Source organism: Leopardus geoffroyi, chromosome B1 (genome assembly GCF_018350155.1).
Source record: "Leopardus geoffroyi isolate Oge1 chromosome B1, O.geoffroyi_Oge1_pat1.0, whole genome shotgun sequence".
NCBI classification, from domain to species: Eukaryota; Metazoa; Chordata; class Mammalia; order Carnivora; family Felidae; genus Leopardus; species Leopardus geoffroyi.
The window spans coordinates 60,462,581-60,489,569 of NC_059327.1; the positions used below are offsets into that span (position 1 = coordinate 60,462,581).

Below are 26,989 nucleotides of genomic sequence, written 5' to 3' on the forward strand. Positions count from 1 at the left end.
TAATTTTATTTAGATTTCATTGGCAGAAAATTTTTTTTCATAAACAGCTGTAGTCCTAAACTAGATAATTAAATAGTAAGATACTCTAAGAAAAATGCTTTTGGTTTTCAAAATGTATTAAAAGTCAAATAAGAAACAAAAAAGGAAATGTGAAAAATGACTGATGGCTTGATACAAAGACAATAATATTGAAACCCCCATTTTATTTTTCTTAAGTTGACTCTAAACAAATATAGGATAACTAGTTTTTAGAAATTAAGGTTCACCTGACTACTTTCCAGAAAACTTTCATTACTAAGTCAAGCACATGGCCACGAAATCAAATTATTAAAGTATTACATTTAAAATTTTCTTGTAATTTCAAGATGTGATTTGATCTTTTAAGGGAATGACTGCCTTATTCAAACAGTAATAGAATTTTTCCATTATGTCATTCAAAGAACCATTTTCCAATGGTATATTTTTATCTTTAAATTATTATCTTACTTTCTCAAACAATTTTAGCTACACTTACTGATACTTATTACCACTGAGAGTACCTCAAACTTCATAGATATATCAGAGTCACATAATGCATAAAAACATATTTTTGTAAAAAATAGATGATGAATAATCTTTGTGGGCCAGCAAATGCAATGCAAGGAATAGAATTATGTCTACCAAATTCAACACATTTCTGAAAGATGACTTAATCAATATGGCTACTTGGAGAAATACGTTATGTTCACATCATAATTGCAAAACCTATTCAAGTCATTCCACTTAATATAAAGGGGAATGAAATAAAACTACTCAAAAATAAAGGGAGTATGCTAAAAGTGTGTGTCAGTTTTTTTTCAATTAGGTTCAAGGTTTCCTATGTTGTAGTTTCATTAGAAATTCCTCAAGATTCAAAATAAAAAATAGGAACCTGTTAGATGTTGTAAATTAATGTCTGTCGTTATTGTCAACACAAATGGGCTTGTATCCAAGGCCACTAAAAGCATATCAAGGCAGTGTTAAATTTACATAGCATTGTAGGATTTTGAATGATATGTATCACATGGAATTTTGTTCATAGTTTTATACATCTGACCTTAAAGAAGTGACACTAAAGAGAAAAAAGAAAGAAGAAAATGCATCCACAAAATAAAATATAAAAATATGAAGAGTTACATCTAATAGGCTATTATGAAATTTGATTATTTAAGCATGAAATTTATCTACCTATAAATATGGCATTATATATCAGGAACTAAGTGAAGAAGAAAATCAGGAATGATGGGAAACTAATCATGGCTCATGAGATTTGGTAGTAAAACTTTCATAGATTTATTTCTTAAAAAAATGATAAGGAAATACATTACTATCTTGGTGCAAAGACACACATGTAATGAGTAAACTACAATTTACTGCTAGAAGAGATCACCGTATAATTCAATTTATTGCCCTCTCATAAATTTCAGAATAAGCTGAGTTTTTACTGCTAACATCCTTTCAGTTATATATAGCCTCAGTACACCAGTAAAACATGTGGACTTGAGATGCAACAGACTCACTCTAATGTCATAGGGATAACATGTGTATGATGGTGAGGACTCCTTGCTAAACCATTTATTTGCTCAAAGGACAATTTTGTCATCGTAAGTAAAATTAGTATCTGTTTAAGTTCCTAGTTTTTTCTGGATTCTCCATTTTGCCTGCTGTGCGGTTACAGAGATTAAATGACCGTGAGAACTTGATACCTACCTTACAGGCAGGCAAAGTTTACACATTCATTATGAAGAAATTAATTCTGCTGGTGGTAGTCACAAAAAGAAAATGAGGTAAATAGAAAACAAGAGGAAATACATAATATTTTTTAACAATACAATTTTGTTTTTCGCCCAGTCATAGGTTTATAAGCCAGGTAGATTGCTTCACTTTTTACTATTTTTAAAGCAATTTTAGGTTCACAGTAAACTTAGGAGAAAGAGACAGCAAACTTAGGAAGGATCACATGGTATTTCTAATTTTTTGAGGAGTGCCCATGCTGTTTTCCAAAGTGGCTCTTCCACCAACAGTGGATTTTCATCCACCAACAGTGAATGAGGTTTCCTTTTTTCCACATTCTCGTCAATACTTGTTTCTTGTCTTTTTGATTTTAGCCATTCTTTTTTTGCAGGATGGGGGTGGGATATGACCTTTACTGATATCAGCTTATCCACTGGAGTGGAAACAATGTACAGAACCAAATGTTTGTTACTATAACTTCTGCATCACAATTAAAACCCATACAAGTTTTTTTTTTTTTTTTTTTTTTTTGTAAAGTCAATTCAATCAAAATCCCCTACTTCCGAGTCTATAGCTTCTTTGAAGCCACAGTAACACTGAAATATGGTTAAGACTCAAATGCAGAAATTTGATTGGTTGGAAAGCTAATTAAACTCCCAACTTGCTCAAATAGAATTACAAAAAGGCAGTGTTGTGTTTTTCACAGAAATACAGTCCCCTGGAATGACCAACACTGGATAGCTGTTAAGAGTATTTAGAGTCCTGAGATAATAAGGAAGCCGGGAATCCTTTAAACAGTCTTTGTCCTTTCTTCCCAGTCAGAGATTTGTTTATGTGTGGATTGACACCACCACCAGCAATTGTAGCCTTGATGAGAGAATCCAATTCTTCACCTCCACGAATAGCAAGTTGTAAATGAGGAAGGGTAACAAGCTTTACCTTCAAATGTTTGGATGCATTTCCTGCCAATTCAAGTACTTCTGCGGTGAGGTACTCCACGATGGCTGCAGTGTGCACAGCGACAGTCACGCCCACACGTCCATGACTGGTTATCTTAGATTTCACTGAATATTGCCCACTGGCAACTTCAAGCCAGCTCTCTGCTGGCTATGTCCCTATGTCTTGGCCTTTCCAGAGTCCTTCCCAGCCTTACTGCCAGCCTTTGAATTCTGCTGAGGCTTAAACAAGCAAGGCAGAAAAAGAATTAGAAAACCAAGACCCCACAGCCTACTCTTTCATTGGGCCCCGATTCAAAGTGCCACTTTTAGCCTTTCTAACAGGTGTGAGGTGAAATCTCATTGTGGCTTAAATTTGCATTTCCCTGATGACAGCGATTTTGAGGATCTTTTCATGTGCCTGTTGGCCATCTGGATGTCTCCTGTGAAAAAAGTCTATTCAGGTCCTCTGTCCATTGTTTTTAATGGGATGTTTTAGTGTTTTTGATGTTAAGTTGTATATCAGTTCTTCATGTAATTTGGATATTAATCCCCATATCATTTGCAAATATCTTTTCCCACTCAGTAAGTTGTCTTTTTGTTTTGTTGATGGTTTCCTTTGCTGGGCAAAAGCTTTAGTTGTTTATTTTTGCTTTTATTTCCCTTCCCTCAGGAGACCTATCTAGAAAAATAGTGCTATGAATGATGTCACAGAAATTATTGCCTGTGTTCTTTTTTAGGATTTTTATGGTTTTAGGTCTTATGTTTGGGTCTTTAATAGATTTTGAATTTATTTTTGTGTATGGGGTTAGAAAGTAGTCCTGTTTCATAAGAATGTCCCCAGCACCATTTATTGAAGAGACTGTCTTTCCTCCATTGTATATTCTCGCCTTCTTTGTCAGAGATTAATTGACCATATAAATGCAGGTTTATTATCCAGGCTCTCTATTCTATTCCATTATCTATGTGTCTGTTTTTGTGCCAGTAGAATGCTGTTTTGACGACTACAGCTTTGTAGTATGTCTTGAAACCTGGAATTGTGATACCTCCAGTTTTGTTCTTCTTTCTAAAGATTGCTTTGTCTATTCAAGGTCTTTTGTGGTTCCATACAAATTTTAATATTATTTTTTCTAGTTTTGTGAAAAATTCTGTTTGTATTTTGATAAGGATTGCATTCAATCTGTAGATTTCTCTGGGTAGTATGGACATTTTTCACAGTAATAATTCTTCAAATCCATAAGCATGGAGTATTTGTGTCATATTCATTTTCTTTCATCAATGTTTTATAGTTTACAGAGTACAGGTCTTTTACCTTTGGGGTTAAATGTATTCATAGGTATCCTTTTTGGTGCAATTGTAAATGGAATTATTTTCTTAATTTTTCTTTCTGCTACTTCATTATTAGTGTATTCAAATCCAACACATTTTTATATATTGATGCTATACCGTACGACTTTACTGAGTTCACTTATTACTTGTAGTTTTTCAGTGAAGGTTGATTTTGTCAAATGCTTTTTTCTGCATTTTTTGAGATGATAATGTAATTTTTATTCTTTTTTTGGTTAACGTGATATGCCATGTTGATTTCAAGATGTTGAACCATCTTGGCATCACTTGGATAAATCCCAGTTAATCATGGTGTATGATTTTTTGTGTGTATTATTGAATTTGACCTGCTAATATTTTGTTGACTATTTTAAAAACTATATTCCTGAGTGATACTGGCCTGTAATTTTCTTTTTTTCTAGGTTAGATATCAGAGTATAGCTGGCTTGGTAGAATGAACTTGGAATCATTTTTTCCTCTTCTATTTTTTTAAATAGTTTGATAAAAATAAGTAACTCTAAATGTTTGGGAGAATTTGCTTGTGAAGTTGTTACTGGACTTTTGTTTATTGGGAAGTTTTTGATTGCTAATTCAATTTCATTACTAATAATTGGCCTGTTCAATTTTTCTGGTTCTTCCTGGTTCAATTTGGGAAGATTGTATGTTTTTAGAAATCTGTCATTTTCTCCTAGGTTGTCCAATTTATTGGTGTGTAGTTTTTCATGGTAGTCTCTGTTTTCTGTGGGGTTGGTTGTAACTTCTCTTAACTTTTGATTTTATTTGGTCCCTCCTTTTTTTTCTCGATGAGTCTTGCTAAAGGTTTATCAATTTTATCTTTTCAAACAACCATTTCTTAGTTTTATTGATCTTTTCTATTGATTTTTAGTCTCTAGTTCATTTACTTTTACTCTAATCTTTATTATTTCCTTTCTTTTTTTCTTTTTCTTTTTCTACTTCCTATAGGTGTAAGGTTGGATTGTGTCTTTGAGATTTGTTTTTTTAAAGTTAGCCTGTATTGCTGTATATTTTCCCCTTAGAACGACTTTCACTTCATCTCTCAGTTTTTCAAGTGTTGTTTTCATTTTCATTTGTCTTAAGGTATTCTTAGATTTTCTCTTTGATTTCTTCATTCACCCAGTGGTTATTTAGTAGCATGTTGTTTAGACTTGTGTTTTCTCATTGTTGTTGTTGTTGTTGTTGTTGTCGTTTTCCAGATTTCTTGAAATTGGCTTCTAGTTTCATATCATTGTGCTGAGTAAAGATACTTTATATGACTTCAGTTTTCTTAAATTTATTGACACTTGTTTTCTGACCTAACAAATGATCTATCCTGGAGAATTTTCATGTGTACTTGAGAAGAATGCATAATCTTCTGGTTTTTGATAAATGTGCTGTTAAATCTCCTAAGTTGATTAGGTCTAATGTTAAGGTCAATGTTTCCATTTTCTATCTGGATAGTTTACCATTTGATGTAAGTGGAATATTAAAGTCTCCTCCTCTTCTTCTTCTTCTTCTTCTTCTTCTTCTTCTTCTTTTCTTTTCTTCTTCTCCTTCTCCTTTATTCTTCTCCTTCTCTTTCTCTTTTCTTCTTCTCCTTCCTTTTTTCCAAATGCAAACTTAGTTTAATAAATCAAGGAACCACAGGTGACTGCACTCTAGGAGAACATTCAGTTCCTCATGGCTCATTCATAGTCTTCTCTGAGACTCCACTGCTAATGGTGTGGCCATGAAGCTTATAGCCATCTTGTCTTGCTAATGCCACCGTGCCAGGCTGTACCCCAATGCCAGTGGGCACATGACAGATGAGTTCATACTCATGAGGGTCATATTTGTCATCCATGGATGTCATCTTCTCCAGGCCATGTTTGGCAAACACTCTTTAGCTTTACTTCTAAAAGTGATAACTCTTGGAAGATATTCTCCAGAGTAAGCTTCTGGTCCCCGGGCTCTGTTTCTTCAGAAATGTACTCTGCAGTCCTTTCCAAAACGTCTGCCACCTCTACCAAGTCCTTACAGAAACTCTGGATTCCAATATCTTGGCATCTTCTACATATATCTGGGTTTGCCACCTTATGTTTTCATCATCAGCCACAGCTCTCTGGTATCTCATTGTTAAGTCCTGGACTTCCTTCTCCAGTTTCACAGCTTTAAGGTTTAAGGCTTGTTCTGCAAGAGAGGGTCCAAGTGCATCAGGAGGGTCCTCAGAACTGCAGTCCTCTACGGCAGTTCTCTGAGTGGCAGTGCTGAAAGGATGCAGTGATCCCCTGCCTTCCAACACAGCACTGAAGGCCGGAAGGCACTGCACCAGTGGCTGGATTGCTCACACTGACCACACAGCCATATTCCTGATCCCCAGTGTTAAAGTCTTATGCTGTTGTTTTATTACTGTCAATGTCTACCTTTGTATCTATTAATATTTGTTTTATGTATTTAGGCTCTCGTATGTTACATGCATGAATATTTACAAGTGTTATACATATTTTTTGGGCTGATCCTTTTATTATTATGTAATGTCCTTTTTTATCTCATTAAAATTTGTTTTAAAATCTATTTTGTCTTGCATAAGTATTGCTATCTCAACTTTCTCTTGTTTTAAATTTGTGTGTAATGTATTTTTCAATCACTTCACATTCTATCTGTGTGTATCTTTAGATCTAAAGTGAGTTTCTTATAAGCAGCATATAGATAGGTCTTGTTTTTTATCCATTCTGCCACACTATGTGCATCCATCTTTCCTTCCTTCCTTCCTTCCTTCCTTCCTTCCTTCCTTCCTTCCCCCTCCCCTTCCCTTTCCCCTTCCCCTTCCCTCCTTCTTGTATTTTTTTTAAAGTTTACTTATTTGCTTTGAGAAAAAAGAGAGGGGGGAGCATGAACAGGGGAGGGGCAGAAAGAGTGAGAGACAGAATCCCAAGCAAGCTTTGTGCTGTCTGTGCAGAGCCTGATGTGGGGTTCTATCCCACAACCATGAGATCATGACCTGAGCCTAAATCAAGAGTCAGATGCTTAACCGAGTCACCAGGCACCCCTATTTCTCTTTCTTTCTTTCTTTCTTTCTTTCTTTCTTTCTTTCTTTTCCTTCCTTCCTTTCTTCCCTTCCTTCCTTTCTTCCCTTCCTTTCTTCTCTTCCTTTTTTCCCTTCCTTTCTTTCCTTTAGGAGTATTTAGTTCATTTACTTCTAAAGTAATTATTGATAGAGATTTATTTATTGCCATTTTGTTAAGTGTTTTCTGGTCATTTGAAAGTCTTTGATACCCACTGTCATTCACATTTTCTCCAATGTTAGCTTATAGAAGCTACATAGTTTTGAATATTATATTTAGGTCTTTGATCCTTTTTTTGGCAATTCTTACGAAGTGTATAAGATCTGTGTCTAGATTTTTTTTTCATGTGGTGAAATGTGTTCCAACACGTTTTGTTGAAGATACTTTTTGTTCCATTGTATGACATTTACTCTTTTGTCAAAGTTTAGTTGACTACATTTGCATGGGTTAATTTTGGGCTCTCTATTCTGTTCCATCAATTCATTTTCTGATTCTTGCACCAATACCACACTGTCTTGATTACTGAAGCTCTATAGTATGTCTTCAAGTCAAATAGTGTTAACTCTTAAACTTTGTTCTTCTACTTTAATAATAGGTTGCTTATTTTCGGGTTTTTTGCCTCTCCATAAGAACTTTAAAATCAGTTTGCTGATGACCACAAAAACTTGCTGGGATTTTGATTAGAACTGTGATAAAACTAGAGATCAAGTTGTAAACAGTCAACATTTTGGCAATATCAAGTCTTTCTATCCACGACCATATAATATGTCTCTATTTATTTTGTTCTTCTTTAATTTTTTTCTTCAGTTTTGTAGTTTTCCTCATATAAATCTTAAACTTTTCTTTTTAGATTTATAACTAAGTATTTCATTTTTGGGGTGCTAATGTAAATGGCACTGTGTTTTTAATTTTAAATTTTACTTGATTTATGCTAGTATATAGGAAAGTGGTAGTTTTTATATGTTAACCTTATACCTTGAAAACTTGCTATTATCACTTGTTAGTTCCAGTATGTATGTATGTGTGTATATATATATAGTCAATTCTCTCAGATTTTCTACATGGATGATTATCTACCTGTGAATATATTAGTTTCATTTCTTCCTTTCCAATCTGTGTATCTCTTAGTATGATGGCTTTAGATGTTTTGTAGATATTTTTATCAAGTTAAGGATATTCCCCTTCTATATCTAGTGTGCCGAGAATACTTATTATAAATGGGTGTGAGATTATGTCAAATGCTTTTTCTGTTATCTATAGCTATGATCATATGATTTTCTTCTTTATATATTAATATAAATTAATTTATTAATGAATATAATGTATTAATTTATGTACTTGATTTAAATTGATTTTTTTAATTTGAATCAGCCTTGCATAATTTGAAATAAATCTCACTTGGTCATGGTATATAATTTTTTATACATCATTGGATTTAATTTGTTAAATTTTTTTGAGAATATGCATTTATATTCATCAGAGATAAATTTCTTTGATTTTGTTGTAACATCTTAGTCTAGTTTTGTTATTAAAGTAATGCTGGCATTGTAGAATTAGTTATTAAGTATTAAGTAAATTAGAATTAGTTATTAACTATTTCCTTTGCTTCTGTCTTCTTAAAGAGATTATAGAAAATGGGTATTTCTTCTTTGAGTATTTGGTAATATTCATCAGTGAACCCATCTGGACCTGGTGCTTTCTGTTTTTGAAGGTTATTAATTATTGATTCCACTTTTTAGGAGCACCTGGGTGGCTCAGTCGGTTAAGTGACCAGCCCTTGATTTTGGCTCAGGTCATGATCTCATGGTTATGAGATCAAGTCCTGTGTCAGGGTCCAGGCTTAGCATGAAGCTTGCTTGGGATTCTGTCTCTCCCTCTGCCCCTCCCCTACTCACATGCTCTCTCTCTCAAAAAAAAAAAATACTGATTCATTTATTAAATGTAATTCTAGTATCTATATCTTCTTGCTTGAATTTTGGCAGAATGTGTCTTTTAAGGAATTGATTCATTTCAACTAGTTTATAAAAGTTATTAGCATAGAATTGATTATATTATTTCTTCATTATCTTCATATATCTTCATTATCTGCCCAGAGCACAAGCAGGCAAGGGCAGAGAGAGAGGGAGACACAGAATCCAAAGTAGGCTCCAGGCTCTGAGCTGTCAGCACAGAGCCCAACATATGCCTCAAACCCATGAACCTGTGAGATCATGGCCTGAGATAAAGTCAGATGCTTAACCTACTGAGCCACATAGGCACCCCAAATTTCTTCATTATCTTTTTAATGTCAATGTGATCTGCAATGATGTCATTTCTTTAAATTCTGATATTGTCAACTTGTTTCATCTCTCTTTTTTCCTAGTTAGCCTTTAGCTTTATTCTCTATTGATTTTCTATCTTCAATTTCATTAATTTCAACTCTAGCTTTATTTCTTTTATTATCCTTATTTTTGATTAATTTTTCTCATTTATTTTCCAAGATACAAGTTCAGATGAGTAATTTTATATCTATCTTCTTTTCTAAAATATGCATTCACTACCTGCCATAAATTTTGAGACATTATATTTTAATTTTCATTTAGGTTCTGTTATTGACTTATATTTTAATTCTAATGTGGTTTGAAAAGAAACAATATATAACTTTCATTCTTTTGAATTTTCTAAGTTATGTTTTGTGGTCTGGAATATGGTTCATCTTACCGAATGTGCCATGTGAGCTTGAGGAGAATGTTTATTCTGCTCTTGTTGGATGAAGAAGTTGATAGATATTAATTACATCCAGTTGATTGATGGGAAAAGTAGAACACACTCAGTGATGAAAGGCTCAAAGTTTTTCCTTTCAGAACAGGCATAAGACAAGGAGGCCCACTCTTGACACTTCAATTAGTATTAGAAATCTTACCCACAACAATGAAAGAAAGAAAGAAAGAAAGAAAGAAAGAAAGAAAGAAAGAAAGAAAAAAGAAAAGGAAAGGAAAAAGAAAAGGAAAGAAAAAAGAAAAGGAAAGAAAAGAAGAAAAGAAGGAACGAGCATCCAGACTGGAAAGAAATTTTTGGTAGAAAGTAATGTTATGATATTTATCAGACAGCATGATTTTTACTTTTATAATTGAGAAAGTGCTGCATATAATACTAATACCATTCATAATCTGCCCATCTCTAGAACATTGATAAACTGTGCAGTCACAATGAAAAATAATAGTCTTCAATCACTGTCTATATATTTTTGCTTTTAATTGAAAAAAAAAACTAATATTATAAAAGATGCCAAATTATCCAAAAATGTCAAAGAATTCCTAATTTGATAAATCAGAAGTACACCTAGATATCCTCATCAGCCTTTAGAATAGCAAAAATAAACAGTCTTGTAGGCAGCCAGAGAAAAAGAACATAGTAGAGAAGGAAAAAAAAAAAGTTAATTGCGGCAGATGTTTCTTCAGAAAACAGGGAAGCTAGAATATAGCAGAGTGCCATCTTCATTTTTATAATTTACTTATTTATATGGTTATGTATTTACTTATTATTTTTTTAGAGAGAGCCCAACAGGGGTAGAGGTGTAGAGGGGTAGAGAGAAAGAGAGAGAATCTTTTTTTTAATTTAATTTTTTTTAACTTACATCCAAATTAGTTAGCATATGGTGCAACAATGATCTCAGGAGATTCCTTAATGCCCCTTACCCATTTAGTCCATCCCCGCTTCTACAACCCCTCGAGTAACCTTCCGGTTTTTTCCATATTTAAGAGTCTCTTATGTTTTGTCCCCCTCCCTGTTTTTAGATTATTTTTGCTTCCCTTCTCTTATGTTCATCTATTTTGTCTCTTAAAGTCCTCATATGAGTGAACTCATATGATTTTTGTCTTTCGCTGAATAATTTCACTTAGCATAATACCCTCCAATTCCATCCACGTAGTTGCAAATAGCAAGATTTCATTCTTTTTGATTGCTGAGTAATATTCCATTGTGTGTGTGTGTGTGTGTGTGTGTGTGTGTGTGTGTATACCACCTCTTCTTTATCCATTCATCCATCAATGGACATTTGGGCTCTTTCCATACTTCGGCTATTGTTGATAGTGTTGCTATAAACATGGGGGTGCATGTGTCCCTTCGAAAAAGCACACCTGTATCCCTTGGAAAAATACCTAGTAGTGCAATTGCTGGGATGTAGGATAGTTCTATTTTTAGTTTTTTGAGGAACCTCTATACTGTTTTCCAGAGTGGCTGCACCAGCTTGCATTCCCACCAACAATGCAAAAGAGACCCTCTTTGTCCGCATCCTTGCCAACATCTGTTGTTGCCTGAGTTGTTAATGTTAGCCATTCTGACAGGTGTAAAGTGGTATCTCATTGTGGTTTTGATTTGTATTTCCCTGATGATGAGTGATGTGGAGCATTTTTCATGTGTCGGTTGGCCATCTGGATGCCTTCTTTGGAGAAGTGTCTATTCATGTCTTTTGCCCATTTCTTCACTGGATGATTTGTTTTTTGGGTGTTGACATTGATAAGTTCTTTATAGATTTTGGATATTAACCCTTTATCTGATATGTCCTTTGCAAATATCTTCTCCCTTTCTGTCAGTTGCCTTTTAGTTTTGTTGATTGTTTCCTTTGCTGTGCAGAAGCTTTTTATTTTGATGAGGTCCCAGTAGTTCATTTTTGCTTTTGTTTCCCTTGCCTCCAGAGATGTGTTGAGTAAGAAGTTGCTGCAGCCAAGATAAAAGAGGTTTTTTCCTGCTTTTTCCTCGAGGATTTTGATGGCTTTGTGTCTTACATTTAGATCTTTCATCCATCTTGAGTTTATTTTTGTGTATGGAGTAAGAAAGTGGTCCAGGTTCATTCTTCTGCATGTCGCTGTCCAGTTTTCCCAGCACCACTTGCTGAAGAGACTGTCTTTATTCCATCAGATATTCTTTCCTGCTTTGTCAAAGATTAGTTGGCCATACGTTTGTGGGTCCATCTGGGTTCTCTATTCTGTTCCATTGATCTGAGTGTCTGTTCTTGTGCCAGTACCATACTGTCTTGATGATTACAGCTTTGTAGTATAGCTTGAGGTTCAGGATTGTGATGCCTCCTGCTTTGGTTTTCTTTTTCAAAATTTCTTTGACTGTTCAGGGTCAGAAAGAGATAGAGTCTTAAACAGGCTCACACTCAGCATGGGACCCAATATGCAGCTCCATGCCCTGACCCTGGAATCATGACTTGAGTCAAAATCAAGAGTAGGATGCTCAACCAACTGAGCCCACTCAGGTGTCCTTGGGGTGCCATTTTTAGAGTACTGGAGAAAGATGAGTCAAAATTCAAAAAAAAAAAAAAGAAAAAGAAATATATATATATATATATATATATATATATATATATACTATAATCGTTACGCAGATGAAATAAAAGAATTGGAAAAAATTCAAAATTCATTCTGAAAAATATTCTCAGTACACTATCTATAGAAGAAAACATCCTTTCCTTGACAAAGCCATTTATTACAAATATAAGGCTAATATCAAGACCATGATGAAAGACTTAATATTTTTCTCCTAAGTCTAGAAACAGCATGAAGCTTGAACTCATGAGTTTAATTCCATACTTTACTGAATTTACTGGTCGTAATGGGAGAGGGGAAAAAAAAGCCCGAAAGAGTAGAAAGTAATAGGTAATACTGTCCTTAGCCACAGATGACACAAGGTTTGTATAACATGTATGTAATCTAACAATAAAAACCAACAAATAGATAAACAAAATTTTACAATGTTACAGATAGGTCAGCAGAAATAAAAGGCAATTTTTTTAAATTGTTTTCTTTTTTTAAAAAAATTTTTAAACCCAAGTTAGTTAACATATAGTGTAATAATGATTTCAGGGGTAGAATTTAGTGATTCATCACTTACATATAACACCTAGTGCCTATCCTAACGAGTGCCTTCCTTAATGCCCATCACTCATTTAGCCCATCCCCCAGCCAACATCCCTCCAGTAACCCTCAGTTTGTTCTCTGTATTAAGAATCTCTTCTGGTTTGCCTCCCTCTCTGTTTTTATCTCATTTTTCCTTCCCTTCCCCTACATTCTCCTGTTTTGTTTCTTAAATTCCACATATAGGTGAAATTGTATGATATTTATCTTGATTTTTTTTTCTTATACAAGTGGTCAATGAATATTCAAAAAGGATGTTCAACATATTAATCATGGAAATGTAAATAAAACCAAAATAAATTCCCATTTTATATCCATTACAATGACTAAAATTAACATTACTGATAATATCAAATAGTAGTGAAGAAGTGGGTTAGATAAAACTTACATCCTTGCGTGGTAGGATTGCAAAATAATAAACCATGTCAAGAAAGAGTTTGGTAGTTTCTCAAAATGTTCACCATATGACCCAGCAATTCTACTCTGAGGTAATTAGTCACAGAAAAAACAAAAAACAAAGAACAACAACTTTAAAAAAGACACACAATAGCCATGTAAGTGAATAATTATAATAACTATATTTAGACAAGTCAAAAATCAGAAAATGTCCAAATAAAGGAATAAATTCATTTTCATGCAATAGAGTATAACTCAGGGGGGGAATAAAAGGAAAACATTATTGATACAGTTACAGGGATAAACCTCAAAAACATTACGCTGACCAAATAAGGAAGACACAGAGACAAATTAACATTTTCTCTTATATGAAGGTCAGAAATCAACAAAATACTTTCTAGTAATAGAAATCAGACCTGTGGTTTCCTGGGGAAAGAGGCTGATGAGAAATGCTAAACTGACTCCAATGGCCACAAGAGATTTTTCTGTGTTATAATGTTCTATAACTTGTTTGGAGGGCAAATATATGGCTCCATAAATTTATCATAACTCATAGAATTGTACACTCACATTAGGTACAACTTAAATTATTCCTCTACAAATTTGATTTAAAATGCCGGCATAGAAGTCTTCTTAATCTTTTAAATTTATTTAATTTTTTTCATCTTTGAGGATAAGTGCATATGTTAATATCCCTTATACAGTCAAAATCTTGTTTGAAAAATATACTTGGAGTAGAAATTTTTTCTTGATAATCTCTTCCTTTTGCTCTTGTTTAAATCTTATGGGGAAAGTTTTTAGTTCTTAAATTCTTTCAAATTCAGAAATAATATTATATGTCCTATTTTCCAGCCATCTAAGTATATAAAATAATTTTATTAAGTTGTCAGCCCATATCTAAGCTATCAAACTCATAACATGGGTGAAAGGAAATATCATTAGCATTTTCCTACAAACCATTTCACATGGTGAAAACTCCAGAACCGACTATCAATTTTCATGAGAGGTCCACAGTAGGAGACTAGAAAATACAATATGTGAGAACATATGGCAATACTTACATAAATGAAATACAGCCTATACAGATGGTTTCCTTAGAGAATAGAGTGGCATGCTTGGGTTGTTTTTTGTAGTCAGTCTGCTCCAAGATAGAGTGTGGTATCGAGTGAGAGTTGGCACTAGTAACTTAACAGTAGAAGAAAAAATCTATAAAACCCATATGGGTAACTTTGTTTAAAATTTTTTTTAATGTTTATTTATTTCTTTGAGAGAGACAGAGAGACAGAGCATGAGTGGGGGAGGGGCAGAGAGAGAGGGAGACACAGAGTCCAAAGCAGACCCCAGGCTCCAAGCTGTCAGCACAGAGCAGGACATGGGGCTCAAACACACCAACCGTGAGACCATGACCTGAGCTGAAGTCAGATGCTTAGCTGACTGAGCCACCCAGGTGCCCCTATATGGGTAACTTTGAATACACTTTCTTTCTAGCTTGAATCCTCAAGTGTGTTTAGCCAGCTCTTCCCAACAGATTTTCTAATAAAGGTAAAAATAAAAAATAATAATCCGTAGTAATTCTAAACGGTGCCAGAAGATGTGTAAAGTTTTTCAAAAACAAATCACAAATTAGGTAAAGACTAAAGCTCTAAGCAAATTTATAGAAGTGTGAAATAAAGAAAGCCAAACAAAATTACTATTCTATTCTTTCAGGCATATGTACCTGTGGCTGTTTGTGGTCTGTCATGTGTCTTCAACTCTCTCACCTTCACACGGATACTTTCTGGAGTCACCTGTGAATCTCTGCTGCAGGGCTTCTTCTCGATGACCTGAGTAGGCTCAGCACAAGAAAGGCCAACTGAAGTTGCCTTAGAGTCCATGCCCCTAGAATATGTCCTCCTTACAGTGCTGATGAGAGTTTGGCATTTAAATACCCACTCCCTTGCCTTTCATGGAAATAATTCTGAGTAAGGTTCTCTACACTGTCTCTTAGAATCGCCAGTGGAATCAGGGTACTCCTTTGTCCACAGTTGCTAAATTGCTTAATAACATGCTCTTTATTGGTTTCCTTCTTCCCGTCTCACTTTCCCACTCTATTAACAGTGTTAACTGAGATCTATTCCCAACTAACTAATCATACTCATATCGTTGTCTTGGTAACTGCTTTTCAGGTAGATAAAAGACAGTTACCTAAAGAAAAGGAAAAGTACTAAAATTTACATACATTTTTGTAATTGAAATATTTCTAATTGCAAAGAAGGTGTACATAAAGTCTGGATAATTTCATGCCTCTGACTTCTAAGCAAAAAACACAAAATCAATATTCCCTAAGAAATGTAATTGAGGGAAGACATTGTAAGATAAAATCTATCTCATTTGAAAGTTTAGGCAAAGGTGAGGGGTCATTTTTCATTGAAAGTTCTATAAACATGAATGGCTTTCTTTCTTTCTTTCTTTCTTTCTTTCTTTCTTCCCCCTCCCCCTCCCCTTCCCCCTCCTCCTCCCCCTCCTTCTCCTTCTCCTTCTCCTTCTCCTTCTCCTTCTCCTTCTCCTTCTCCTCTCCTTCTCCTCCTTCTCCTTCTCCTTTTTTAATGTGGCTTGAGCATGGATCCTGGTTCCTGCTTCGGATTCTTTGTCTCCCTCTCTCTGCCTATCTCCTGATTGCACTCTGTGTCTTTCTCTCTCTCTCTCAAAAATAAATAAACATTAAAAAAATTAAAAAAAGAAATGTGACTTGAAATTAAGTCAGTTCTCTGGGTGTCTCTTCTCTTTTGCCTTCAATGTGACTTAAAGGACCATCTGTTAGCCACCCTCTCATCATCCCCCCACTCAGCTTCCTGCTTTTCCTTCCAGTTATTCTTTTCCAGAAGTCAGCCAAGACAAGATTCCACATGCACTATTCCACTGTAGGCAGAAGGGTCAGATGGGCTGTCACTCCATTTCCTTTGTCATTGATTGGGGAAGCACTATGATGGCCTTTGCTTAATAAGTAGTGACACCTAAGAGTTTATCTTGGGTTCAGGGCAAAAGAAGCCCCAAATTCTATTAGCTAGGTCATAGAATCCAATTTAGTTCACCAAAATTTTTCAGTGTAATTTGTAGCTAAAAGCACAGGTAGCAATTAGGCTTTGCTTATTTTTGCCTTTGATATTTTTTGTTGTGTAGGGGCATAGAAAAATAAGGGAAATGGGAAACGTAGGATCAGGTATAAGTGCTTGTTTGCTTGCAAAATGTGGAAGAAATTGGAAAATATTTCTCTCAAGAAGAAGGCAGGTAACCAGGTGCTGTTTGTAAGTAATGAATCACTAAATTCTACACCTGAAACTAATATTACACTGTATGTTATCTAACTGGAATTTAAATAACTTAAAAAAAACAAGACAAAAAGATGAGGGCAGGTAGGCAAGGAGACAAAGGAGACACAACATTGAGGAGTCCTGGAGAAAAATGTTCTGCACTCTATTTTTCTATTGAAGTTCTGTGGAAATAACAAATGTCACATAAGTTTTCAGGGCCAGAGAGAAAAATAGGAGTAATTGCAAGACTCTGTCAAAGGTATGGCTTACAGTGAACCTGAGTAATAGACCTCTGGGTGTCATACAGGAATTTCAGTAAGTAGAAAGGACAGAATAATTTCTGCCTCCCAGAATAACACATACAAGGAAAAGTGATTCTGGGCCTGAAAAGACAGGCAGAAAAGTATCAAACATAATGGTGAATATTTCAGCGGATATTTCAGTTCATTAAGTCATCAAATATTAATGGATCAATTACTATGCAGTAATACTACTCTAGATGCTAGGTATATAGGCAGTGAGTAAAGTATAGGACATTGGATAATGATGTTTTATTGGAAAGAAAGCAAGGGGCATAGGGAAAGCTGGATTTGGGATTAACAATTGTAAGTAGAATACTCAGAAAATGTCTCACTGAGAAGGGTAAATTTAAGAAAAGATGAAAAGGAAGGGTTGAGTGATCAAAGCAAATCACTAGCAAAGGCTTTGAGGAAGCATGCATCGGATGCTCCATGAACAACAAGGCAATTAGTATGGCTGGATGAGAGGAGAAATTGAGGTTAGAGAAATACTGAAGGTTCTTCTAAGGAGTTTACATATTATTTTGTGTTAAAACAGACATCATTAGAGACATCAAAGCCAAGGATTAACATATACTGATTTCAAATATATGGAGATCAATTTGGTTCTTGTATTAAGAACAGAATGTGGAGAAGGAAGGTGAAAACAGAGTGAAAAATTTGTAGGTTATTACAATAATTCAGATATAAGAAGAAAATCATTTGGAATGAATAGTAACAGTAAGGAGTGGTATGGCATTCTCATTACAATTGGAAGTAGAGTCCACAAGTTCTGTTGACATATTGGAAGTGGAATGTGAAACAGATAAGTAAAAGATGACTCTATCTCTTTCGTCCTGAGGAACTGAAAGTGGTTTTAATTATTGGGGATAGGAAGACTGTGGGTGTAACATAGGCTGGAGTGGGTAGGTCAGATCAGGAGTCTGGTACTGACATCCCACTTTAGCTGGGCAACCTTACTCTTATCTCTAAACTTGGGTGATAAGGAAACTTCTCTTGCCCTTTCCAAACTGTGGTAGTTGACTCTCACACCATGACTCTAAATTAATTTAAGAAGGCTTAAGTTGGGAATAACTTGATTGGTGGGGGAGAAGTTATGTTTAGTGTAAAAAGGAAGTAAGTTATTCAAACAGAACATTCTTCATGAAAAATATTCTTACTGGTTGTAGCTGAAGAAACCAATTCTTACTAAGTTCCCTGATGAGCTTAACATCATAAATCCAATGCGGAGGACATCGTTTAGTCTTTGCCTTAATTTGATCCTCTCAGTAAAATTTTTTGACAAGGTTGATTGTTTATAATTCCTAAAGCACTGTCTTATCTCCATGACCCACATTCTTCAGATCTTTGACCATTCCTTTTAGTTTATATTGCATACTTACCACCTACCATTTGGTCATTCATGGTAGACATTTCTCAAGTATTAGTGCTATTTTATTTAAAAAATAAACTCTTGGGGCGCCTGGGTGGCTCAGTCGGTTAAGCGTCCGACTTCGGCTCAGGTCATGATCTCACGGTCAGTGAGTTCAAGCCCCGCGTTGGGCTCTGTGCTGACCGCTCAGACCCTGGAGCCTGTTTCAGATTCTGTATCTCCCTCTCTCTCTGACCCTCCCCCATTCATGCTCTGTCTCTGTCTCAAAAATAAATAAACGTTAAAAAAAATAAAAAATAAGCTCTTAGATTATCTTATTTCTCGTTTAGCTCAATAGTTTCTGCCACTATTATAGCTTGATTGCTATTGAAGCTAAATCTATAACCCTTATTTTTCATTTGAGTTCAAACTGGAGTTTGAGCCAATTGGAATGGTCCCCTTTGGCACGTTCTTCAGCCATCTTTATCACTTTTTTCCTTCCAGATAAGTTCTTGGACTACATTGCTCAAATGAATGGTGCGTAAATGTTAAATTCCCTCTAAAGTGTATCAATTTACACTTTTAACAGTAAATATATGAAGAAGCTTGTTTGTTTGTTTTCTTCCCAATCCAGACCGTTACCACTTTTAATATTGAACAATTTGAACTAAATGTATCTTAATTTCATGTTTGTGTTACCAGCTTGCATATAATTTTTGTTAGTTACTTGTATTTATGCTTTGGCCTCTTTTCCCCTATTGAATATTTATATTTTCTGATTTTTAAAAATCAGTGCATTATAAATAGATAATCTGGTCTCTGTCGAAACTATATTCTTGGGGCACCTGGGTGGTTCAGTCGGTTGAGCGTCCGGCTTTGGCTCAGGTCATGATCTCACAGTTTGTGGGTTTGAGCCTCGCATCGGGCTCTGTGCTGACAGCTTAGAGCCTGGAGCCTGCTTCTAATTCTGTGTCTCCCTCTTTCTCTGCTCCTCCCCCACTCATGCTCTGTCTCTCTCTCTCTCTCCTTCAAAAATAAATAAAAACATTAAAATTTTTTTAAAAAGGAAACGATATTCTTTTGATTATTTACATAGAAGTGAGAAGTGAAAATAACTATATCTAGATTTTTCATATAAGCTCAATTTCAGATATTACCAGTAGATTGCTAGATATAGTTTAGCTCAACAAGAGAGAATCCTCAAAAAAAAATTAGGTAGGAGAGAAAGAAATAAAGGGAAATACTGCTTGTTGATTGGAACTCACTTATGTGGACACTAGGGAAAGAGTTACCTTTTTTTGTTCACTTGAAGTACTCTTTTAAGTGCCAGAGGGGTGCCCCGGTGGCTCATTTGGTTAAGAATCTGGCTCTTGATTTCTACTCAGGCCATGATCTCATGGTTGTGAGATTGAGCCCTGCATCAGGTTCTGTGTTGAGTGTGGAGCCTGCTTGGAATTGTCTCTCTCTCTTTCTGTGTGTGTGTGTGTGTGTGTGTGTGTGCCCCCCTCCCTCTCTTTCCTTCTCTCTCTCTGCTCATATCCCTCTCAAAATAAACATTAAAAAATAAAAATTAATAAAAGTGCCAGAAATACATACAAATTTAGCACTGCCAAATTGAAGTTGTTATATATAATAATCACATTCAGATGTTGACTATACATTTCCTACTTTTACTATAAAATAATTTCTTCTATGTTTTTTACTGTAGTATGTAATTCTATAAAATAATGGACCTTTTAATGACCTGGGTTATTTTGGTTCTGTATAATTTTTAATGTTCTGTTTAATGGGATTAATTTTTGCATTATAGAAATTTTCAGAACTTATTTTCTCATTATCCAAACTATGCAGGAAATGTCACTTACATTAATTCTTAATTACTTATAAAAATAATAGTGTGATTCTAATTGTCTTAATAAAATTGATTTAGTCTTAATTAAAATACCTTCTAGGAAAGATATTGCTTAGGTCTATAAGCATTTTCTTCATATTGGAAGGGACAGAAACGTGTTATGTATTTTTTAAATTGGAAAACAGTGTTTGGGAATAAATACATTTATCCTTTTACTAGGTTGACATTCCTAGATAATGTGATGACTGTTGCAGTTTATAATTAGAACACGTGTGATAAGTTATCTTAAATACTGAAAATACCAGAAATGATAATTATTGTTTTCTTTCTTATAATGCCATTCTCATACCCCCTTTACTCATATTTTATTAAAAGAAAGATATCATAACAGTTAAGATATTGCCTTTTTGTATTCTAAAGTTTACTACTCTTTACTTTGATTTGCATAAATATTATTTTGTTATATCTGTAAGTGAATATTTTTGCTAATTATAATCTTTCCCAATGGTAATCTAGACATCAGGTAATAGAAAAATAATATCTAGCATCTAAGGAGGAACTTGGCTTTTGAGCTATATGTTCATGAATACAGTTCTTACAGTATTGCATGTTTTCCTTTGTGGTGAGATATTTGTATGCAAACCATAAATTCTTTATAGTATACATTTGGCCTTTGAACACTGCAAAGATTCAGGGTACCAAGCCCTCATACATTTCAAAATCCACATATAACTTTTGACTCTCCCAAAACTTTACCTATTCCATACCTAATAGCCTGGTTTTGACCGGAAGACTTACCAATAACACTTGACTAACACACATGTTTTGTTATATGTATTATATTACTTTATTCTTAATATGCACTAGTGAAAATTGTTTTTAAGAAATTCATAAGAGAACATACATTTACAGAACTGTAAATCTGTGTATCAGTGAACTTGTGCTGTTCAAACCCATGTTTTACAAGGGTCAACTGTATTTCTCTTTCTCTTTTTACCTCCTGTATTTTGCATGTCCCCTCCAGGCCACCACACTTCACCCAATGCCCATCCCAGTGCCTAAATAATATGAGGTGCTCAATAATTTTGAATGAGTTGGTATAAAAACAAAATTAGAATCTAGAAGCTAAAAAAACTATTGGCGAATTCACAGTGGAGAAGGCAGATATCACTGTTAAAACAAATAGCCAGTATAAGAAGTAGAAGATTATTAAGCAGTTTAGTTTTCAGCTGATTTAAATCTAAGGGACTGGCGCTTGTAATAAATATCCGATATCAAGGTTAAAAGAAACTTCTCCTGCATTAGACTCTAAGCTTTTTGTACCTGGACAAAATGTACTATTCGTAATTGTGTTCTCAGTACTTTGAAGAATCTTTTTTTTTTTTTTTTTTTTTTTTTTGAGAGAGCGAGCACGAGTGGGGGAGGAGCAGTGAGAGAGGGAGGCACAGAATAGGAAGCAGGTTCCAGGCTCTGAGCTGTCAGCACAGAGCCTGACGCAGAGCTCGAACTCATGAACTGCGAGATCGTGACCTGAGCCAAAGCCAGACGCTCAACCGACTGAGCCACCCAGGCGCCCCATGTTTTCAGTACTTTGTACAGTGAGTGAGTGGTGCATTCTAGTGCTAACTGAATGTTTGTGGAGGGAAGAAGGGAATGAGGGAAATAAGCAGGGAAAAAAGAAAGGAATCGCATACATTAGGAGTCACTTTTCATTCCTTCCTTTCTTTCGAAACTCTTAATAACAACTAATATACTTTCTGTCTCTTTGGATTTGTTTTCTGGACATTTTATATAAATGAAAATATACAATGTGTAACTTTGTGTGTCTGGCTTTCACTTAGCATAGTGCTTTCAAGGTTCATCCATGTTATAACCTGTATTGTAGGTTGTTTTTTGTTTGTTTTTGTTTGTTTTTAATGACTGAATATTTCATGAAATGGCTGGATATTATGTTTATCTATTGATCAATTGATAGATATTTTGAGTTGTTTTCACTTTGAGGATATTATGAGTAATGTTATAATAGTAATTTATAAGATTTTGTGTGAAAATGTTTTTTATTTCTCTTTGATATATACCTAGGAATACAATTGCTGGTTGTATGGTAGCAGTATGTTTAACTTTTTTGAGGAATTTTCCAAAATGGCTACATAATTTGTATTCTCACTAGCAACGTCTGACAGAATTTCCCCACATCCTTGCCAAAACTTATTATTGTCTGTCTTTTTTATATTAGCCATCCAAGTTGTGTGTAAAGTGGTATCTTACTGTGGTTTTGGATGGCATATTCCTAATGACTGTTTGAGCATCTTTTCATGTGCCTGTTGGCAATTTCTATATCCTCACTAAACAAATATTTATTTATTCCCTTTGGCTATATTTTTTATGAGTTGTCTTTTATTGTTAGTTGTAAAAGTTCTTTATATTATAGATACCAAATTCTTATCAGACACACAATTTGCAAACATTTTCTCCCATTCTGTAAGTAGTATTTTCATTTTCTTGATCATTTCTTTTGAAGCACAAATGTTTTTAAATTTAATAAAGCCTAGTTAATCAAATATTTCCCTTTCCACTTGTATTTTTATAATTATATCTAAAATATAACTGTCAAATATAAGGTCATGATGATTTACTCCTATTTTTTCCTAAAATGTTACAGTTTTAACTGTTACATTTTATTTTTAATTAATTGTTAATTACTTTTTGTGTATGATGTGAGCTAGGCGGCCAACTTCTCCTCCCTCTCTCTCTCCCCCTCCTTCTTCTTTGTTGCAGGTGGATAAGCAGTTTTCCAAGCACGATTTGTTGATATCCATCTGTTTTATGGACTGTCCTGACACTCTTGTCAAAAATTTTATTATTATAAAATTGACCATGAATATAAGTTTGGCCTTTGGGGTCTCCATTCCATTGATCTCTCTATATGTTATATAAAATACATATTACCATACACCTTGATTATTGCAGATTTGAAGTAAGTTTTTAAATTGAAAGTGTGAGCTCTTTAACTTTGTTTTTCATTTCCAAGATTATTTTGGCTGTTCTGGGTCCCTTGGATTTCCATATGAATTTTAGGATTAGTTTTTCAATTTATACCCAAAGGGAAGCTAGAAACTTGAAAAGGATTACATAGAAACTTTAGATCAATTTGGATTGCATAGATACTGTAGATCAATATTAAATCTACCAACGGAAAAAAAAAATGTAATTAACTTAAGTCAACCTGTAATTAATTTCAGTGACATTTTGTAATTTCCAGTGTGCAAGTTCTGCACTTCCTTTGCTAACTTTATTCCTATTTTATTCTCTTAGAAGCTATTACAAATATTTTAATTTCATTTTAAAATTTTTTATTGATAATATGAAGAGATAAAATTGATCTTTGTATATTAATGTTGTATCTTGCACTTTGCTAATCTTTTCATTTTTCATTTTTAATTTTTTAATGTTTATTTTTTGAGAGAGACAGACAGAGCGTGAGTGGGGGAGGAGCAGAGAGAGAGTGAGACACAGAGTCTGAAGCAGGCTCCAGGCTCTGAGCTGTCAGCACAGAGCCAGATGTGGGGCTCGAACCCATGGACCATGAGATCATGACCTAAGCCGACGTCGGACACTTTAACGGACTGAGTCACCCAGGCACCCCTAATCTTTTCATTATTTTTAATAGATTTTTCTTTGGTGGGTTCCTGAGGATTTTCTATATAAAAGATTATGTCATTTGCAAATAGAGATAGGTTTACTTCTTCCTTTCCATTCTGGGTGTCTTTTATGTCCTTGTTATACAGTGGACAAGGAAGTGTCAAGAACAGAAAGTTCACCTTATTCATAATCTCAGGAGAAAAGTTCTCATTTTTTAAGTCTTTCAGTCATTAGGCATAATTTTAACTGAGCTTTTTGTTATTGTTGTTTGCTTTTTTATAAATGGGCTTTACAAAGTGTAGGAAGTTCCTTCCTATTCTAGCTTGAGTTGTTTTGGCATACAAGGATATTGGGTTTTGTCATTTCTTTTTTTTTCTGAATGTGTTGCAATTACCATGTGGTATGTCCTTTTTTATTATGATATATTGAATTGATTAATTTTCATTAATTGAACAAATTTTACATTCCTGGGATAAGTCCCACTTGGATATGCTATTTAATGATTTTTAAATGCTTATTAATTTGATTTGTATTTGTTGAGAATTTCTGCATCTATATTTATAAGGGATATTGATAGGTAACTTTCATTTCTTGTAATGTCTTTACCTGATGTTGGCATCAGGGTAATATTGGTTTTACAGAATCCATTTGAAAATTGTTAATTCTTCCTTTTTTTTTCTTTTAAGAAATTGTTTAAATCCTTGTTAGAACTCACCAGTGAAGTCATCTGGTTATGGATAATTACTTAATTACAAATTAAATCTCTTTACATATTAAGTCCCAAACAGTTTTTATTGTTTCTTGAAATTTTTTAGTAGTTTTTTCTAGGGATTTATTTTGTCTGTTACCTAACATACCTAAAATTGTTGATGGTATTTCCTTATAATTCTTTTTATTTCTACAAGGTTGGTAGGACTATTCCCTCTCTCAGTTCTGATTTTAAAATATCAGTCTTCTCTATTTTTTTCTTGGTTTGTCTACCTAATAGTATACTAATTATGTTAGTTTCTTCAAAAAGCCAACTTTTGTGTTTGGTAAATATCTTTATTGTTCTTCAATATTCATGCATTTCCATTCCTTACTGTTTTTCATCTTGCTTGTGATGTGTTTAGTGTGACATCCTTTTTCTAGTTTCTTTTGGTAGAAGATTAAAATTTTGATCTGATATCTCTATCTTCTTTTTACTGATATGGAGAAGCAAAAACTGATAGAAAAGCACATTCATTTTAAATGAAGTATAAGATCATTTATCTTTGAGTTAAAATTAGGATTTTAATGAAGAAGTATAAAAAAATAGAAATTTTCTCAAGTATTTTTAGATGACTAAAGTAATTTGAGACTGTGTGTACTACCCTTTGGATAACAGTTATGCCACGATAACTAAATAACCATTAAATTCACACAGAGGGCAAATTAGACATTACTTGTGTACCACGTCAGATCTCATTGTTCTCACCTTTGGTAAGACATTACTAAATGGTGTTTTTTCACCATTATCAGGGAGAGTCCTACTGGAGCACAAGGCAAAAGGAAAAATATGCCCCTATTTAGATACTTATCAAAATATTCTCCCTTATCTTGAACTAAATAGAAAAAGTTAATGTTCTACAATTAAGCACACACATACCCCATATATCAGGCCCCACATTGCCAAATCTGCTTTGCATACCACTTTCAGTCCTCCTATACTTGGCCCAACAGGGGTCTGGATGAGATGACCACATTGGCTGGGACTGCCTGGCTCACTGCAAGGATCTGCTCCCTTCGCACAACTCAGGATCACAAAACTGACAAAGAGCTTGTCTTTTTTTCCATTTGAATATTTTGTCTGGGATTTTTGCATTAATTTTGATTTTTTGAAAAAGAAAATTACATTAGAATGTGATTGTTAAAGTAATATTGTTTACCTTGACTGCTGAGTTTTTGGTGACCCCTTAAATTTAGCAATTGAGGCAAGAGCTGTCTTGTTAACCCTGACCCCATCCTTGCAGTATGTTCTTCTGCATCCAGTCACTGCTGAAGCAGCCATCACTGAAAGGGCCCCGATAGATTGAGGTTAGCTCCACCAGACAGTGCCTAAGTTCATTCTTGTAAAGAGCCCTTCTTTTATCCAACTCTGAGCTTTATCTTCTATTACTAACACCCGAAACACTGCAGACCCACCAGGCACCAAAACATGTGTAATCCAGAAATACAGAGTAAATCTTTGACTAATAATCATTTTTTCTCCCCCCTCCACCATCCACTCTTCCGCTCTGGCAGATATATCTGAAATGCAGTGTTTCATATAACCTCTTGCACACAATCATCTAAAATTAAACAGCACCCTTTTGGTAGAATAAATTTGTATTAGCTGTCTCTCCTTGTCCGCTTCATGCCTTTTTTCCTCTCATGATGGAGGTTGTATTTCCTTATAAAATAGTAACAGATAAGTCTTGGTGTCAGACTATTTTCTGAACACCATCTAAGACAAAGGAATAATCAAACAATGCTTGCTAAGAACACCGTATATTTTGGAAAAGTTTTTATTTATATTATTGTAGGAAATATTATTTTAAAAAATGTAATTTTAACCGTGCAAATATATTGCATTTCCTATCATTGAGAAGTTTTTTACCAATAGAAATGATGTCAAAAATTCTAATTTTGAAAATGTAAAGAGATTCCATTTTTCCTCAAAAAATAAACCCAACTCTTCACTAAGAATTTGCAGACAGTTTAAGAATATCTTGAAATTTAGTTGATGGCCTAAATATACTTTTTATGGATATTATTGTATAAAATATTTCAAGATTATAGAAATGATTAAGGTACTGAATACATGAAAGATCTAATACAATCTGGATACAGGAAAGGCTGTTATAAGTTAACACATGAAAAATAAATTTTATTTGACAATTGTCACTTTGATATATTGCTAAAATATTAATCAATTAATATCACAGTAGTACATTTCACAATAGTAGGCTATAAAATGTAAACAGATAAATCTCAGCAATCACAAAATTATACTTAGAACTGAAGTGAAAAAGAAAAATAAAGACTAACAGGTGACAAATCATTCTTTAAACTCCTAAGAAATATTATAAATTATGTGGCAGGTAATTCCCAGGAGCAAATGATTGAGAAGACAAAGAAATCCACCTGGTGTATATGTTAAAGAGATTTACTGACTAATTTTAGAACATGTGCCACAGGATCAGGG

At 34.2% G+C, this 26,989-nt stretch overlaps 2 pseudogenes; both read right to left on the bottom strand.

Annotated features, from left to right (window-relative positions):
• Window positions 1–2,496: 2,496 nt before the first annotated feature.
• On the bottom strand, window positions 2,497–4,290 carry LOC123596365 (annotated as a pseudogene).
• Window positions 4,291–5,688: 1,398 nt separating this feature from the next.
• LOC123596366 lies at window positions 5,689–6,354 on the bottom strand (annotated as a pseudogene).
• Window positions 6,355–26,989: the final 20,635 nt, after the last annotated feature.